The sequence below is a fragment of the Stigmatopora nigra genome, unplaced genomic scaffold (genome assembly GCF_051989575.1).
Source record: "Stigmatopora nigra isolate UIUO_SnigA unplaced genomic scaffold, RoL_Snig_1.1 HiC_scaffold_30, whole genome shotgun sequence".
NCBI classification, from domain to species: domain Eukaryota; kingdom Metazoa; phylum Chordata; class Actinopteri; order Syngnathiformes; family Syngnathidae; genus Stigmatopora; species Stigmatopora nigra.
In genome coordinates, this window is record NW_027551609.1 from 31,076 (window position 1) to 48,591 (window position 17,516).

The window sequence follows — 17,516 nt, forward strand, 5'->3', positions numbered from 1 at the left end:
ATCCCTTCGAGCTTCTGAACATAGATTTCATCAAACTGAACCAAAGTGCTGGACTCGTCGAACAAACCATTAGAACAGTAAAACTCAGACTCGGAAAAACCATGGAAGACACAGGAAAACCATGGCAAGAATGCACGAGCCTGGTAGAAACGTACATGAGAATCATTCCAACAGCACAGGGATTCACACCATTTGAGGCAGTGAACGACAGACCCTTCCACTTAACAATGTGGGAAAAAGATCTGGTGGTAGAAGAGAAAGGAGAAACAGATTCCCTCACTAAGTGGTTATGCAAAATGTTCCAAGAAAAAACTGTGATGAATGCAAAATAATCTGCCGACATCTTCTCTGTCTCCCACAGAGGAGATCCTGTCCCCAGGAGACCTGGTAATCGTCAAGGTGATAAATAGAAAGTGCTGGTCTTCTCCACGTTGGGATGGACCTCACCGTGTGATTTTGCCTACACCCACCGCCATCAAAATCGAAAGAAGAGACACCTGGATACATCATTCCCACAGTAAACAAAGTACAAGAATGAAGTGGCTACTCATCATCATCACCGCTCTGTGTTCAACCACATGGAGGGAACGTACCAGAACCTTGGTACACTCCCACTGGAGGAGAATGCCCCACTAGCTGGTTCAGGAAACGATCAGGGGCCCCCAGATCTGCATCCTATTAACCAAGACACCAATCGTTGTTCAAGTCCCTTTGCTCAGCCTACAGTTTACTCACTTGGGATTACACAGGACTGACTCCAGTTGTTTTTATTGGTACCTACAAGCTCCCAGAGTCTGAGTGGTCTGGCCAGACACCTGGGACCAGGTCCTCCTCCATACAGGCTACAAAACCATCACATGGCCCCTTTCCAAAGAAGCTACCACCATGACCGCTAACTTCACCAAGTTAGCCACCACCATCAAAGATGGTAAACATATGCTAGAGCTCACGACCAATATCCAACAAAAAGGCTGCATCAACCTATGCCTCCGACCGGACCGACCAGGAAAAGGGCCCCTCTTTACTATCACCATCCGCACTACTAGTCCAGCCATGGTCCCCAAAGTGATTGGTGTGAACCCCTTCGTACAACCATCCGCCACACGCCTACTCAAAATCCGTCCGGCAGGAACACCTAAGCCTGAGTAGATACACCTTATTCTCGCCCATGTCCAAACACAGGAAGAAAACGACTACAACCCGATGATGAGGAACAGTTGGTACAGATACACCGCACTCACAGCCCGCGCCACAACCAATGCGTTGTTATGTCTGTTCCCTCATGCCTACTGCCGTAGCCCAACCACAGCTATGGTCCAACCGACAGAACGAAGAACTCGCCAACCTCACCTACAACTGTATCCTGGGTAATCTGAGAGAATCCTTCCAGCAAAGCTCGACCGCCTACATACCATGGTCGCAGTACCATTAGCAGCTACAGTCAATACCGCAACGTATGTCCAGTGCAACAACCGAACAGACTGTTATCCATCCTGTTTCAACTTCAGCGGACCGGATCCGAAGACCCCTTTGGACCAAGTTCACGTCACCAGGTGCGCCGAGATCAGACACATTCCTTCCCAATCATGGACAGTACTGGACCAAATATGGTGGCTCTGCGAATGGCAAGTGTATATGATCATCCCCACCAATACAACTGGGCTCTGTGTCCCTACATCTGCATCCGACCACACGTACGTTCTAACAGCAGACTCGATTCCAACTGTCCACGCCAACCCACATCTACCCACCAGGCGTCAACGACGGAGCTTTGATTTATTCCCCCATGATTCAGTTTGGGGCTCGGATGTCCCCCTCTAATACAAACACTGGTCAGTCTCCTCTTAAATCATGATGGAGGTGTTCCCCAGGGTAGGAACAGCGAAGAACACCCTACGTCTGGAAACCATTGACTACAGATTCCAGGCACGACACTAATCAATTACTTGTTGCCCTGCAAATGACTGAAACGTATCTGTCCAAAGTCTTAGGGACAACTGTCAGTTTTGCCTGTATTTAAGACACACTCACTGGTCATTCGACTAGAGTTGCAGTAACATCGCAGTGAACAGGACCCCACTGTAGGAACTCTCACTGTCCACTTTGCAGTCTGGTAATACATATTTTCTATTTAAATTTATCTCACTCTTTCTTAGCCTGCTCCTGAAGTTGTATTTTCAGACCTAACAAACATTTCAGATTTTTTGCCCTAATGTGCGTTTCATGCGCTGAAAATCACGTTTTGGCAAAGTATCATAGTTTTCACTATAACTTAACCTAACCCTGACCCTAACCCTAACCCTAACCCTTACCCTAACTTCCATCACTTAGAATGATATCAAATGAAAAACCTACTTAATTTGGACGATTATACACTATATACACAGTAACTATGTGTCACTGACGTTTGTTTCGCAGCGGGGGAACATTTCAGTTTTTATTGCCCTAATGTGCATTTCATGCGCTGAAAATCACGTTTTGGCCAAGTATCATAGTTTTCACTATAACTTAATTTCTATCAATCAGAATGATGTCAAATGAAAAACTAACTTGAATTGGATAATTATACACTATATACAAAGTAACAATGTGTCTCTGACAGTTTGTTTCGCAGCAGGGGAACATTTCAGTTTTTATTGCCTTAACGTGCGTTTCATGCGCTGAAAATCACGTTTTGGCCAAGTATCATAATTTTCACTATAACTTAATTTCTATCACTAAGAATGATGCCAAATGAAAAAAATATTTGAATTGGACAATTATACACTATATACACAGTAACTATGTGCCTCTGACAGTTTGTTTCGCAGCAGGGGAACATTTCAGTTTTTATTGCCTTAACGTGCGTTTCATGCGCTGAAAATCACGTTTTGGCCAAGTATCATAGTTTTCACTATAACTTAATTTCTAGCACTTAGAATGATGTAAATGCAATACTTACTTGAATTGGATGATTTTACACTATATACACAGTAGCTATGTGCCTCTGGCAGTTTGTTTCGCAGCAGGGGAACATTTCAGTTTTTATTGCCTTAACGTGCGTTTCATGCGCTGAAAATCACGTTTTGGCCAAGTATCATACTTTTAACTATAACTTAATTTTTATCAATTAGAATGATGCAAAATGAAAAACTTACTTGAATTGGACAATTATACACTATATACACAGTAACTATGTGCCTCTGACAGTTTGTTTCGCAGCAGGGGAACATTTCAGTTTTAATGCCTTAACGTGCGTTTCATGCGCTGAAAATCACGTTTTGGCCAAGTATAATAATTTTCACTATAACTTAATTTCTATCACTTTTAATGATGCTAAATGCAAAACTTACTTGAATTGGACGATTTTACACTATATACACAGTAACAATGTGCCTCTGACAGTTTGTTTCGCAGCAGGGGAACATTTCAGTTTTTATTGCCTTAACGTGCGTTTCATGCGCTGAAAATCACGTTTTGGCCAAGTATCATAATTTTCACTATAACTTAATTTCTATCACTAAGAATGATGCCAAATGAAAAAATATTTGAATTGGACAATTATACACTATATACACAGTAACTATGTGTCTCTGACAGTTTGTTTCGCAGCAGGGGAACATTTCAGTTTTTATTGCCTTAACGTGCGTTTCATGCGCTGAAAATCACGTTTTGGCCAAGTATCATAGTTTTCACTATAACTTAATTTCTAGCACTTAGAATGATGTAAATGCAATACTTACTTGAATTGGATGATTTTACACTATATACACAGTAGCTATGTGCCTCTGGCAGTTTGTTTCGCAGCAGGGGAACATTTCAGTTTTTATTGCCTTAACGTGCGTTTCATGCGCTGAAAATCACGTTTTGGCCAAGTATCATACTTTTAACTATAACTTAATTTTTATCACTTAGAATGATGCTAAATGCAAAACTTACTTGAATTGGACGATTTTACACTATTCACACAGTAACTATGTGCCTCTGACAGTTTGTTTCGCTGCAGGGGAACATTTCAGTTTTTATTGCCTTAACGTGCGTTTCATGCGCTGAAAATAACGTTTTGGCCAAGTATCATAATTTTCACTATAACTTAATTTCCATCACTTAGAATGATGCCAAATGAAAAACTTACTTGAATTGGACGATAATACACTATATACATAGTAACTATGTGTCTCTGACAGTTTGTTTCGCAGCAGGGGAACATTTAAGTTTTTATTGCCTTAACGTGCGTTTCATGCGCTGAAAATCACGTTTTGGCCAAGTATCATAATTTTCACTATAACTTAATTTCTATCACTTAAAATGATGCCAAATGAAAAACTTACTTGAATTGGATGATTTTACACTATATACACAGAAACTATGTGCCTCTGGCAGTTTGTTTCGCAGCAGGGGAACATTTCAGTTTTTATTGCCTTAACGTGCGTTTCATGCGCTGAAAATCACGTTTTGGCCAAGTATCATAGTTTTCACTATAACTTAATTTCTAGCACTTAGAATGATGCCAAATGCAAAACTTACTTGAATTGGATGATTTTACACTATATACACAGAAACTATGTGCCTCTGGCAGTTTGTTTCGCAGCAGGGGAATATTTCAGTTTTTATTGCCTTAACGTGCGTTTCATGCGCTGAAAATCACGTTTTGGCCAAGTATCATAATTTTCACAATAACTTAATTTCTATCACTTAGAATGATGCCAAATGAAAAACTTACTTGAATTGGACGATTTTACACTATATACACAGTAACTATGTGTCTCTGACAGTTTGTTTCGCAGCAGGGGAACATTTCACTTTTTATTGCCTTAACGTGCGTTTCATGTGCTGAAAATCACGTTTTGGCCAAGTATCATAGTTTTCACTATAACTTAATTTCTATCACTTAGAATGATGCTAAATGCAAAACTTACTTGACTTGGACGATTTTACACTATATACACAGTAACTATGTGCCTCTGACAGTTTGTTTCGCAGCAGGGGAACATTTCAGTTTTTATTGCCTTAACGTGCGTTTCATGCGCTGAAAATCACGTTTTGGCCAAGTATCATAGTTTTCACTATAACTTAATTTCTAGCACTTAGAATGATGCCAAATGCAAAACTTACTTGAATTGGACGATTTTACACTATATACACAGTAACTATGTGCCTCTGACAGTTTGTTTCGCAGCAGGGGAACATTTCAGTTTTTATTGCCTTAACGTGCGTTTCATGCGCTGAAAATCACGTTTTGGCCAAGTATCATAGTTTTCACTATAACTTATTTTTTATCACTAAGAATGATGCTAAATGAAAAACTTACTTGAATTGGACGATAATACACTATATACACAGTAACTATGTGTCTCTGACAGTTTGTTTCGCAGCAGGGGAACATTTCAGTTTTTATTGCCCTAATGTTCGTTTCATGCGCTGAAAATCACGTTTTGGGCAAGTATGATAGTTTTCACTATAACTTAATTTCTAGCACTTAGAATGATGCCAAATGCAAAACTTACTTGAATTGGACGATTTTACACTATATACACAGTAACTATGTGCCTCTGACAGTTTGTTTCGCAGCCGGGGAACATTTCAGTTTTTATTGCCTTAACGTGCGTTTCATGTGCTGAAAATCACGTTTTGGCCAAGTATCACAATTTTCACTATGAAGAATATGACATATTTTACTCATTCTTTTTAGTATAGCTGTTTCATTTTTATATCATATTTTACTCATTCTTTTTAGTATAGCTGTTTCATTTTGATATGACATATTTTACTCATTCTTTTTAGTATAGCTGTTTCATTTTGATATCACATTTTACTCATTCCTTTTGTTGTGGCGGCCTTGTTTTAGAGTCGCCACTGGTTCCCAACTCAATTACAATATGAACAGAAGGATCGGTCTGAGACTCCTCAGCTACAATGTTAACAAAAGGCTCTTCCTGAGATTCTTATTTCAAGGTGGGATCCACACTGATAAGAGACCAGATGGAGGACTTCAAAGGGCAGAGGAACAAAGAGCAGGGCAGAGGGTCGGGACTTTATAGGACCAGCGGAGACAGAGGTCTGGATGATGTGGATTCAAGGCTGGAAGATGTGGAGCCCAGAGAAACCCCCCCTCACAGCAGCCCTGGACCAGCCCACATCTCATTATTAATCAGCGAATGAATATGCATTTTTGTTGGACTATAACTGGGCAAACGCGGGTTTGGACAATGTCTTTTCCATCCTCCGCTTTGGGACATCAACACTCAGCGGGCTTATTCTATGGGAGGGAGACCCGGAGCTCTGTATGAATCAATTTGAATGGAATAAACCATCTGTGGATAAACTCGCTCAACCCTGGTTTGTCTCCTCCGATGCTGAACACGCTCCATTGTTAGACTGGAGACTACAGAGTTAAGGAATTGGAGTCAGGTGAAATAGTTTAGTCTAACAGTTTTGGTGACCCTGACGTGATTCGGTTGCGTAAACAGTTTAGGGGTTAAGGCCGATAACTCCGTCCGTGAACCAGGGAGAAAACTGCGTAGATATATGGGTTAAGGCCAGCCGCGGACTCTAAAACACGTCGGCGAACGTGGAGTCGCGGTTATCGAAGCACGTCAGCGAACGTGAGAATAAGGAAAAGTTAAACACGTCAGCGAACGTGAGAATAAGGAAAAGTTAACCACGTCAGCGAACGTGAGGGCACGCCGGCGAGCGTGAGACCTTTCTCTTGGGACTTCTCCAACAGGCGCCTGATCAACTGAAAGGTAAGCAGAATACCTATTACTGAAACGTTAAAATTCTGCTATTGGATTTTTAAATTATGGAGAAGTGACTATAGAAAGGGGGTTTGGGAATAGGAGATTTCGAAAAGGTTGTAATATACCTAGAGTCGGTATTGATGACGATCCCAGAACGGTCGTTTTGAAATAGAGAAAACGTCGTATGAAACAAAGGAACAAGAGATTCCGGAAAGAGTTGTATGCAGGAGTTATTTTAAAGTCTTCAGCAGGGAAACAACTGGGTCCACAGATGTTTGATTCCTAGAATTGATTCTAAAAAAAAAAAAATAATAATAAAAAAAAAAAGTAACAATAATTCCTAGAATTGAACATACTAAAATTCTAAATTTATCCGGAGACTTGATCTAGATTGAATTGGTGGAAATGGAAGGATGTGAGAGTGCGGGAGAATGTGGAGAATGGAATGAATTGACAATTTTGTATGCAGATGTGGAAGCACAGGTTCTGAGTGGTGTTCAAGTTAAAAAACAACCAAAAATAAGACGCGAGTTGGTGAAACAATTTAGTACTTTAAAAGAAAATGTACGTTTTGTAGGTCAAAAGCATGAATGGAATATGAATAACTTGTCCATTGCTTTGCGGAAAGTAGAGCGTGTCGTCACAGCTAAGGAGGTGGAACTCCGAAGGAGAAAAGAGGAGGTGTGGAGGTGGAGGCGGGGGTCGATACTGAGAAAGGAGGAGGAGTTGGAACAGCATAGATTGGCAATACACAACCTGGTAATTGCGTCAACAGCTTTGGCGGCGGTGAGGGCCCCCACCCAGATCGAACCAACTTTGACTCTTGTACCTTCAGCGCCTCCACTGAATAATAAAACTCCATTAAAACCTCACAGTATACCCATACAAGCACCAATAGTGACTTTAGGTGGACGATTGATCCTTGACGATGAGAATGAGGAGGAAGCTATGTCCTCCGAGGCAAAAGGCCTCATAGGAAAAGCATGTAATCTCGAACACGAGAAAGATAAGACAGAACGATCCAGAGTTGACTTGACTGACCGAGAGGACAATGATGAAAAAGAAATGACCAAAGGGACTCGACAGAAAAATGAAATAAAGAAAGGTAGGAAAAAAGGAAAAGATGACTTGACTGACAATCTTATACTGTTTGAGGACGCAAATCGACAATCAGACTATAACTCAGATAATGATTCAGACATTGCAGGTGAACAGGAGAATGAGAGTGTGGACATGTATAAACAGGCTCTACCAGATTTGGGATCTCATTACGCCCTTCGCCCACGTAACAATGGGGCAAAAGAGACACCAGACAAGACTGCCGCGCCAAAACCAAAGCCCAGCGCAAAGCGGGTACAAGCTACATCTGGAGGTATGTATCCCCTCCGCCCTCAGGGAGCAGAAATGATATTTGAACCTCTTGGTCTTAGAGATGTGGCGACATTGGCTGACCAACTCCCTCCAATGGCGAATGGAGGAAGTACATGGCTGATGAAGTTTTTGGCCCTAATGAGCGGACAGAATTGTGCGCTTGGTGACATGAGACAGGCCATATCAGCTTCCTGCTCTCATCATCAATTACAAATGATAGAGGAGGAAGCAGAAACTATCAGGTACCCACACGAAACCCCATTGTCCCAGGTATCGGGCGCCTTATTTACGGCAATTAAAAATACCTTCCCAAGATCCCATGACATGGCTCCAACCGTGTTTCCATACATCGATGGAGTGGGAGGGCCGGTACACTATGAAAAGTGCATTAATGCCTGGATAGATAGTACCGGCCGACACCCATCGGGCAGATTAGATAATATCCTCTTATTCCGAACAGCTGTTGTCGAGGGTCTTCCAGAACCTGTGAAAAAGGAGTTGAGAAAGGACCCTGACTTGTTGACTGGTGATGAACCAAGGTTTAAACGTCACCTGTCTCACCATTGTAAGATGTATGATAACGAGAAGGTAAAAGAAAAAGCCGAGTCGCTAAATATGAATTCTGCTCTGGTAAAATTACAACTTTCCAAATTTTATAGTGAATCCAAAAAATCTAAACAGGAAAAGACAAACCAATCTGCCCAGATGTTCCAGGGCCATGGTCGGGCTCGAGATGGTGGTCAGTTCCATGATGGATATGGTGGTCGCAGGGGTGGTTTCTCTGGTGGCCGGGGAAAAGGGTACTCGAGACCGGGCCAACAAGACTATAACTGTTTTACATGTGGCCGTCCTGGACACTGGAGACATGAGTGTCCCGGTCAGCGACAGTACCCGCGGCAACCCCCAACACAACAGGGGGGGCCACCACATCAACAGCGGCCCACGCGCGGAGGAGCAAGAGGCACTGGCAGACCATGGCGGTCACAGCAGCCAGCGCAGTCAACTGGACAATATTACCAGGGTGGAGATGATCCTCACAGTCCATGGGATCCTCCACACTCCGAATAGGGGTGCCCGAGAGGCTCGGTAAGCAGGGGAACGGCAGACCCAATGCTTCATATGAGAATCAACGGCGTCCAAACATCAGCTTTGGTGGACACGGGAGCAACATACTCATCTTTGAACATGCCGCTCACAGCCGGTTGTCTCTCCTCTTCAACCATAACTTTGGTCGGCTTCTCGGGATCTCCTCAAGCTCTGCCTATTACCAGACCGCTGCAAACGGAAATACCCCACCTAAAACAGACTCTATTTCATTCCTACGTCCATTCACCCCAAACACCTGTGAATTTAATGGGAAGAGACTTGTTGATGTCTATTGGAGCTACCATCTTATGTGGGCCGGATGGCCTCACAGTAACTTTACCAAATGGTGCAAAGATTCCGTGTTCGCAACCAGTACGAACATGTGGACAATGGTTGATGTGTCCCTTGCAACAAGACACCGAGGTAGCAACAATCTATTGGTCATGTCTTGAGCCTGAAACTCCGGCCACTGGGGGACTGTTGTTTGTTTATCACCAGTGGAAATCATTCATTGATTCACTCCGGCCTTACCATCCGCCCAAGGATGACTTTCATTGTACTTTGTTTTATGACACAGAAGATGACTTAGTCTATCGAGACCGTTTTCAGAAGGTTCTTGGAACACCCTGGCAATTGAAATCCACCAAAATATTTGTGGGTCCAGAAGGCGTAGCTTCATATGTTGATTTGGACGAATCGCAAAAAGTGTGGTACAAAATGTCGGATACAGCCGACCCCCACATTTCTTTGGCTCTGTCTCATGGTCACGAAGCTCGTCAACTCGGTCCCATGGCCAAGAAACTTCTTAAAGTCACGGACTGGCAGTCCACTGACCTACCAGGGCTGACTTATTCCAAATTGCATGACTCTTATCAGATTGATCCACATGCCCCATTGATAAACTCCTCCATTTTGGAGGAACAAATCTTGACTCGAGAACATGGTAGGGAATTGACTGATCACCACCAGACAGAGGATTTACTGAAAACTATTCCGGACACATTGTGGTCATCAGGACCATTTGATGTAGGACATTGTGTTAAAATTCCACCTGTAATGTTAAAAATAGATGAGAGTGCCATCATCCACAGGCCACAATATAGATGGACTCCAGATGCGGACAAAGGTATGGAAGACACTAGGTGGACTGTGGGACGCAGGTGTGATAGAACTTTCTAACTCACGATGGAACACGGCATTGCGACCAGTACTTAAGGCGGACGGACAGAGTTACTGTATGGCACATGACCTTAGACCTGTGAACGACGCAACGCTGACTCCGATCCTACCAGTACCCGACCCCCATAGAATGTTGACTTCGCTCAGTCCAGTGTATCAATGGTTTACTTGTATTGATCTAGCTAACGCCTTTTTCTGTGTACCTTTGCATCCTTCAGCCAGACAGTACTTTGCGTTCACCTATCGTGGTGTCCACATGCAGTATCAGCGCCTGCCACAAGGGTTTAAAAACTCGCCTGGTATTTTTAATCAGTGTCTGAAGGACCTGTTACAAGACCTAACGTTACCTGAAAACTCTGTTCTTTTACAGTATGTGGATGACCTTTGCATTGCGACAACCACTTCTGAAATCTGCCTGGCGGTCACTAGGATGGTCCTGCTAAAACTTCATAATATTGGTTTCAAAGTGTCAAAGAAGAAGCTTCAGGGTTGTCGAAGAGAAGTAACTTTTCTAGGCCGTGTTGTGTCAGCCAAAGGACTGTCCATGTCACCTGAACATCGAAAAACCATTTTGTCTCATTCCAGGCCCCAAACCGTCAAAGACATGTTGTCATTTCTGGGCCTCTGTGGCTACAGTAGGACCTATATACCATGTTATGTGGACAAGACACATACACTTCGCGTTCTGGTAAAAGACAAAGGTGTTAAGAATCTTAGAGCACAACTTGATTGGACGAAAGAAGCAGACGAAACCTTTGTGTCTCTGGTTCAAGAACTGGCCTCTGCGGCTGCCCTGGCCAACCCTGATTTCAACAAACCTTTTCATCTTGATGTGTCTAACTCGGCGACTACAGTAAATGCTGTTTTATTTCAGAAGGTTTCGACGACTAGGCGGGTATTGATGTATTGTAGCGTAACACTAGATGGTGTTGAGCTTCGTCAACCAGAGTGTACTCGTTATGCAGCAGGGCTCGCTAAAGTGCTTCTTAAAACAGCTCATACAGTGATGGGACATCCCATATATGTTCTGACTGATCATGGGGTATCGGCGTATGTGGCTTCATCAGCATTTACCTTATCATCGCTTCGACAGTCTAGACTTTTACGTATTCTCACAGCTCCAAACATCAATTACGTTCACACAGGTATCAATATGGCGGATAACATTCAGCTAGGACCACATGAATGTGCTATGAGGGTTAATCACCAAAGGTACGTTCGGCCTGATCTCAATACTAAACCGCTTACATTTGGTCGTGTGACAGGGTGAAGTAGGTGATGTTATACATGAGTGCAGGTGTTAAGTTAAAAAGGGACTCATGCCGCTTAGCATGCGTTGAACACGCGGCGATGACGTAATGGGCACGCGCAAGTCACGCAGTGATTACCCAATGGTCATAGACCTTGGTATAGTATAAAAACGGGCTATTCAGACATTTCTCTAAGTTGGTTTGAAATACAACAAAGGACCTGTCTGATTATTTCACCCGTCTTTTAAAGACGAAATACTGCTACCCCGTGGAAAATCACGGGTACAACATTTTTGGAGGCACCGCTGGGATTGCTGCTTAGATGACCAGTATTCACAACCTGACTACTGAATGATGAGCCAGCAAAACCAACCACCTCCAGAAACAAGACAGTGAGGAGAGGCGTTGTGGTGAAAAGCGACGTGAAGTTGGCAGAGTACTCGTCATCTGAGGCCAGTAGAGATCATCAGAGAGACGGTAAAAACGTGCCAGTTCAGTGCTCACACTTTTGCATCATAAACCAAACTCCTACTGTGTTGAGAAAATGGAAATGGAACGGAAGCAGTTACGCCTAGAGGTTTACGAAATGTTGGACAAGCTAACAGTTAATGACCTGTTAGAAATATGTGATTTTCTGAACATAGAGAGTCCGGAATGCACATCACGAGTGCCATTGTTCTGGCACATCCATGACCACCTGGAAAGGAGCAAACTCAAGGACGAAGAGGATCAAGGTATGGCTGAGTTGTTAGAATTAAAAGAGGGGATAAGGATGTTGTATGAAGACAGAAGACTGGGGTGGCAGAGACTTTTTGGGGCAAAGCAGGCAATAAATAGTGAACACTTGGCCTCTCTTGAGCGCGAAAAAATTCTCAAGAGGGACCTTGAAGCCATGAAACAAGAACAAGCTAGGCATAATGAAGAGAGCGATAAGCAAAGAAGAGATTTGTTTGAGCAGCTCTCTGCGAAAAATGAAGCTGTAGAAAACTACAAAGCTGAGAGAGAAAATCTGCGGTGCGAAAATGTAGAGCTGAAGAACCAGCTTGACAAAACAGTTGGCTGTTTAGCAAAGGCAGCAACAGATGTGGAGGCAAAAGAATTGAAACTTTTATCTTATGAAGAGGAAATAGCCCAACAGAAAAAACTTTTGGCGCTAGAAAACTTGCATACTGATGAAATCGTTCAATCTAAAGATCACATCATCAAAAGACTGGAAGCGGACATATCGCAACAGAGAGAAGCCTTTCAGAAAAAGATTGACCATCTTGAACTTCAGTTTGAACAAGCTGAGCAGCAGAAAACTGATGAGATTAGCGTACTGCAAGAAGAGAAAATTGCTCTGGAGAAACAGGTGGACATGCTTGTTGTGGAGAAGGAGAAACTTTTTCAGACCAAGCAAGCAACAGAAAGAGAGAATATGGCATCTCTCCAGAGGGAGGAAGTACTGAAAGAGGAGCTTGAATTACTGAAGCTGGAAAAAGTTACATTCTTGAAAGTAAGGGAACAAGAACAGGCGAATATGAGGTTAAAGATAAAATCAACAAGAGCTTTGACCCAATATGGTAGAGATACTGACAAGTCTCCCCTTGAATGTCAAAAATCTAGTGAACTAATTCCTACTCAACAGACCAAGACGAGTAGATTCCCAGAGGTCAAACCAAAACCAGACATTCGGACATCAAGAAACGTACAAGCTAAACCTCTGAACGCAAAAGAAATGAGCTCCTCTTCAAATCTTGAATCCGCTGGCAACAGGACAAATGAAACTGAACCAGAACCGACGGAGATACAGAAATCGAATTGGAAGGAGCCTTCGAATAAACTTGTGCATGTTTACAACTGTACCCGTTGTGATGTGACAGGTTATTCACCATTTTATCTACTGTTCGGGAGATCGCCGAGGCTCCCAGTGGACATGCTCTTTGGACTGTGCAACAGGTCCGATGCAGATGGACAGCAGGACTATGTGGAGAAATGGAGACAAGGGATGGAGGAGGCGTACACCATTGCCACCGAGAACGCACGGAAAGCGGCAGAAAAAGGTAAAAAGCACTATGACACTAAAGTAAGGAGTTCTGTGCTACAACCAGGAGAACGCGTCCTGATAAAAAACCTGACACCAAGAGGAGGACCTGGGAAACTCCGTGACTTCTGGGAAGATACAGTTCACACGGTGGTGAAGCAAATGGGATCTGACCTACCAATTTATGAAGTTAGGCCAGAAAGAGGTAAAGATCGTTCCAGAATTCTGCACAGAAATCTACTAATGTCTTGTGACCATTTGCCCGTTGAGATAACACCAGAAGAAGGGAAAATCGGCACGAGGACGCCGAGAAAGAAACAGCAGCCGGCATCTCATCAGGAGTCAGACAAAGAAAGCGATGACGAAGATGACTTCCACTATGAGCTACGCCAGCTAAATGAGAGAGGTACCCAAGAGATGGAGCCGGAGCACAGGCCACTGCCTGTGGACCAGACACACGAAGTGAGGGGCCCTGCTTCCGGACCAGTACAAGTAGAAGAGGACCATCTGCTGGAGGACCTGCCTGGTGAGGGAGCAAACCCTCCTCTTGAAGGTCCTAGTGATGAGCAGTTGTCAGAGACTTCCCCGCCAAACGCCGTGACGGAACCTGAGGCGCTGACTGATGAACGGCCGAGAAGGGAGAGACACCCACCACGACGTACGACCTATGACCATCTTGGAATCCCCTCCTGTTATAGTACACAGTCACCTCAGGAGCGGCTAACTGTTTACCCTGCACCAGGAGTGGCCCCTTGGTTAGTACACCTGCATCCATATTACTTGCAGCCACCTTTTTTGTTTGGACTCCAACAAGCTTGAACCTACAAGGACGACGTGCATGATGCGGTCATGGACTGTTATGGACTGTGATTACTGTGCCATCCAGTAAAACGTGGACCGTACGAGTTGTGGATTATATTTGAACTGTGGCCCGTGCCGCCTGGACTTTTATGAGCATCGGCTCACCAAAGTGGAAATGTTTGGGAGCATATTAATGTCGGGACGACATTTGTTTATGTGGGGGAGAGTGTGACAGGGTGAAGTAGGTGATGTTATACATGAGTGCAGGTGTTAAGTTAAAAAGGGACTCATGCCGCTTAGCATGCGTTAAACACGCGGCGATGACGTAATGGGCACGCGCAAGTCACGCAGTGATTACCCAATGGTCATAGACCTTGGTATAGTATAAAAACGGGCTATTCAGACATTTCTCTAAGTTGGTTTGAAATACAACAAAGGACCTGTCTGATTATTTCACCCGTCTTTTAAAGGTATGTTGCTTTGTTTTGAATATCGATTGAGTGTGAGATGTGCAAGAGGCAATAAGTAGCATGTGAGAAAGAACGTAATGCTTAGTGATGCTTGTTTACTTTTTTTATGTGTGCGCGTAAATGTGCGAGTCTCGGGTATTGTTTACAGCAAGCTACCTTCGGCCGCTGGTTATTTACTTTTTCATGTGTGCGCGTAAATGTGCGAGTCTCGGGTATTGTTTAAAACAAGCTACCTTCGGCCGCTGGTTGTTTACTTTTTTGTGTGCGTGAATGTGCGAGTCTCGGGTGCATTGTTTACAGCAGGCTACTTTCGGCCGCCGTTATAACGGTAGCATAATAGTTATGCAGTATATGACGGCCGGAACAAAAGGTAACAAGTTTCTATACTCATAAGTTATAATCGTTTATGCAGCAAGTACATTGCTTTGGATTATAACGGGTTGTTAATATGTTACTATGTATATATTTGAGTGTTATTGTATATTATGTTTTGTGTGAATTGCTTTGATATAACTAAAGTTGGTTTGAAATACAACAAAGGACCTGTCTGATTATTTCACCCGTCTTTTAAAGGCGAAATACTGCTACCCCGTGGAAAATCACGGGTACAACAGTCGCATCATGTTTACAGATGGTTGTTGTTGGAGAGACCATTCAGGACGTCTCCGTGCGGCGGCTGCCGTAGTGGAGAGCAAGGGGGATGACTTCGTGCCTTGTGCATCTTCTATACAAACCACTAACCAGTCTGCCCAAGCGGCTGAACTGTTGGCACTCTGTTTGGCCTTGGAGACCGCAACAGGTCATCCAGTTACTATTTATAGTGACTCGGCTTATGCCGTTTCGGCCGCTGTCATTGACCTCCCTGAATGGGAACGCAATGCTTACACCACGGCCAAAGGTCGAATCATAATGTACAACACCAAAATGTCTTGGCACACAAAGATATCATTTTGCGTTTGCTCGAAGCCATGTTACTTCCGTCTCAATTGGCGATTGTTAAAGTTCCTGGTCACTCCAAATCTACATCGTTTGCATCTAGGGGTAATCATGCGGCTGATCAATTAGCAAAATCAATAGCGGGGTACGGGGTAGATAGTCCTTCTAATATGGTTGTATTGACATCGGACCACCACCACTCAGAGCCGGTGCAAGAGAGTTTGTCTGTGGATGTGATTCTGGAAGCCCAGCAGTCTGCTTCTCCGGAGGAACGGACTGTGTGGGCGCATGCGGGTGCTGTGAAAAGTGTGGATGGTGTATGGGTGGGTCCCACGGGATGTCCGGTAATTCCCATGGGACCATTATCTGTGTCTGTCTTGACGGAGGCCCACTCACCTGCTCATGTGGGCCCCCAGGCGATGATGACTAAATTGACTAACTGGTGGCACCCACACTTGTCTTCCCTTGTGTGGCGGCACGTTAACGACTGTAAGACATGTATGTTTTTTAACGCCAAACCGACCCTTAAACCCAGACCTAGTGATTTTCATCCAGCCCTCTGGCCAGGGGCTGAGATCACCATTGACTTTACGGACATGACTCAACGAGTAAACGGGAAAAAATATCTTCTGGTCATTGTAGACTCATTCTCTCATTGGCCAGAGGCGTACCCGTGTGCTAAAGAGGACTCAACAGCAGTCATTAAGGCTTTAGTGACTCATTATATTCCTTCACATGGTTTTCCTGGACTCATTAGATCGGATAATGGTACTCACTTTAACAATAAGGCCCTACAGAAGGTTGAAAGCATGCTGGGCCTTAAACATCGTTTCGGTTGTGTTTACCACCCACAACGCCAAGGTAAAGTTGAACGAATGAACCGTACATTGAAAGAGAAATTGGCGAAAATAATGTACAACACCAAAATGTCTTGGCTTCAAGCCCTCCCATTGGCTTTACTCTCTATCCGTCAAACCAACAAAACCACAAATTTTGCCCCATTCGAATTGCTTACGGGCCGGTTGATGCCCGGTCCCAGTTCCTCACTCACCCCGTATGAAGAAGTACCGTTACCCGATCTCTCACACGCAGCATATTGGTCTCAATTGCATTCTCTGGTATCTAGTATTTCTGCACAGGTGGAGGGGACTACTGCGGCTGCACGGGATCACCCACAGGAGGAACCCACAATTTCAACCCACGTTCTTCTCAAAGTTCTATCCCGGAAGTGGTCTGAGCCCAAGTGGACAGGTCCCTTCAAAGTGACTGCACGTACATCAAAGGCGGTTCAACTTGAACATAAGGGAAAGAAGTGGTTTCATTATTCCCAGACTAGACCTGTGGATCCACCTAACCCATAACTACACACTCCACCACAGGATCCAAAGGGGACTTTTGATTCTCCCGGGACCTGGACACACATATATCTAAGCATGAAACCTAGTTCCTGCTCTGGACTGGGCTTAACCCAGTCCAAGAGAGGGAAGTGTTGTATAGTATGTGTTTGCTTAGTGATTATTGTTTTAATCTTTCTCTTGTTATTTTTTGAAGGAGCACTTCATATGTGTGTCATACACCTGTTGGGCAATCTACAATCAGACGGATGCGGCTCCAATGACATTGACATCTCCAACGAAAGGGACACCATTGGTACACAAGCGATTTAAAAGACCTGCAACCT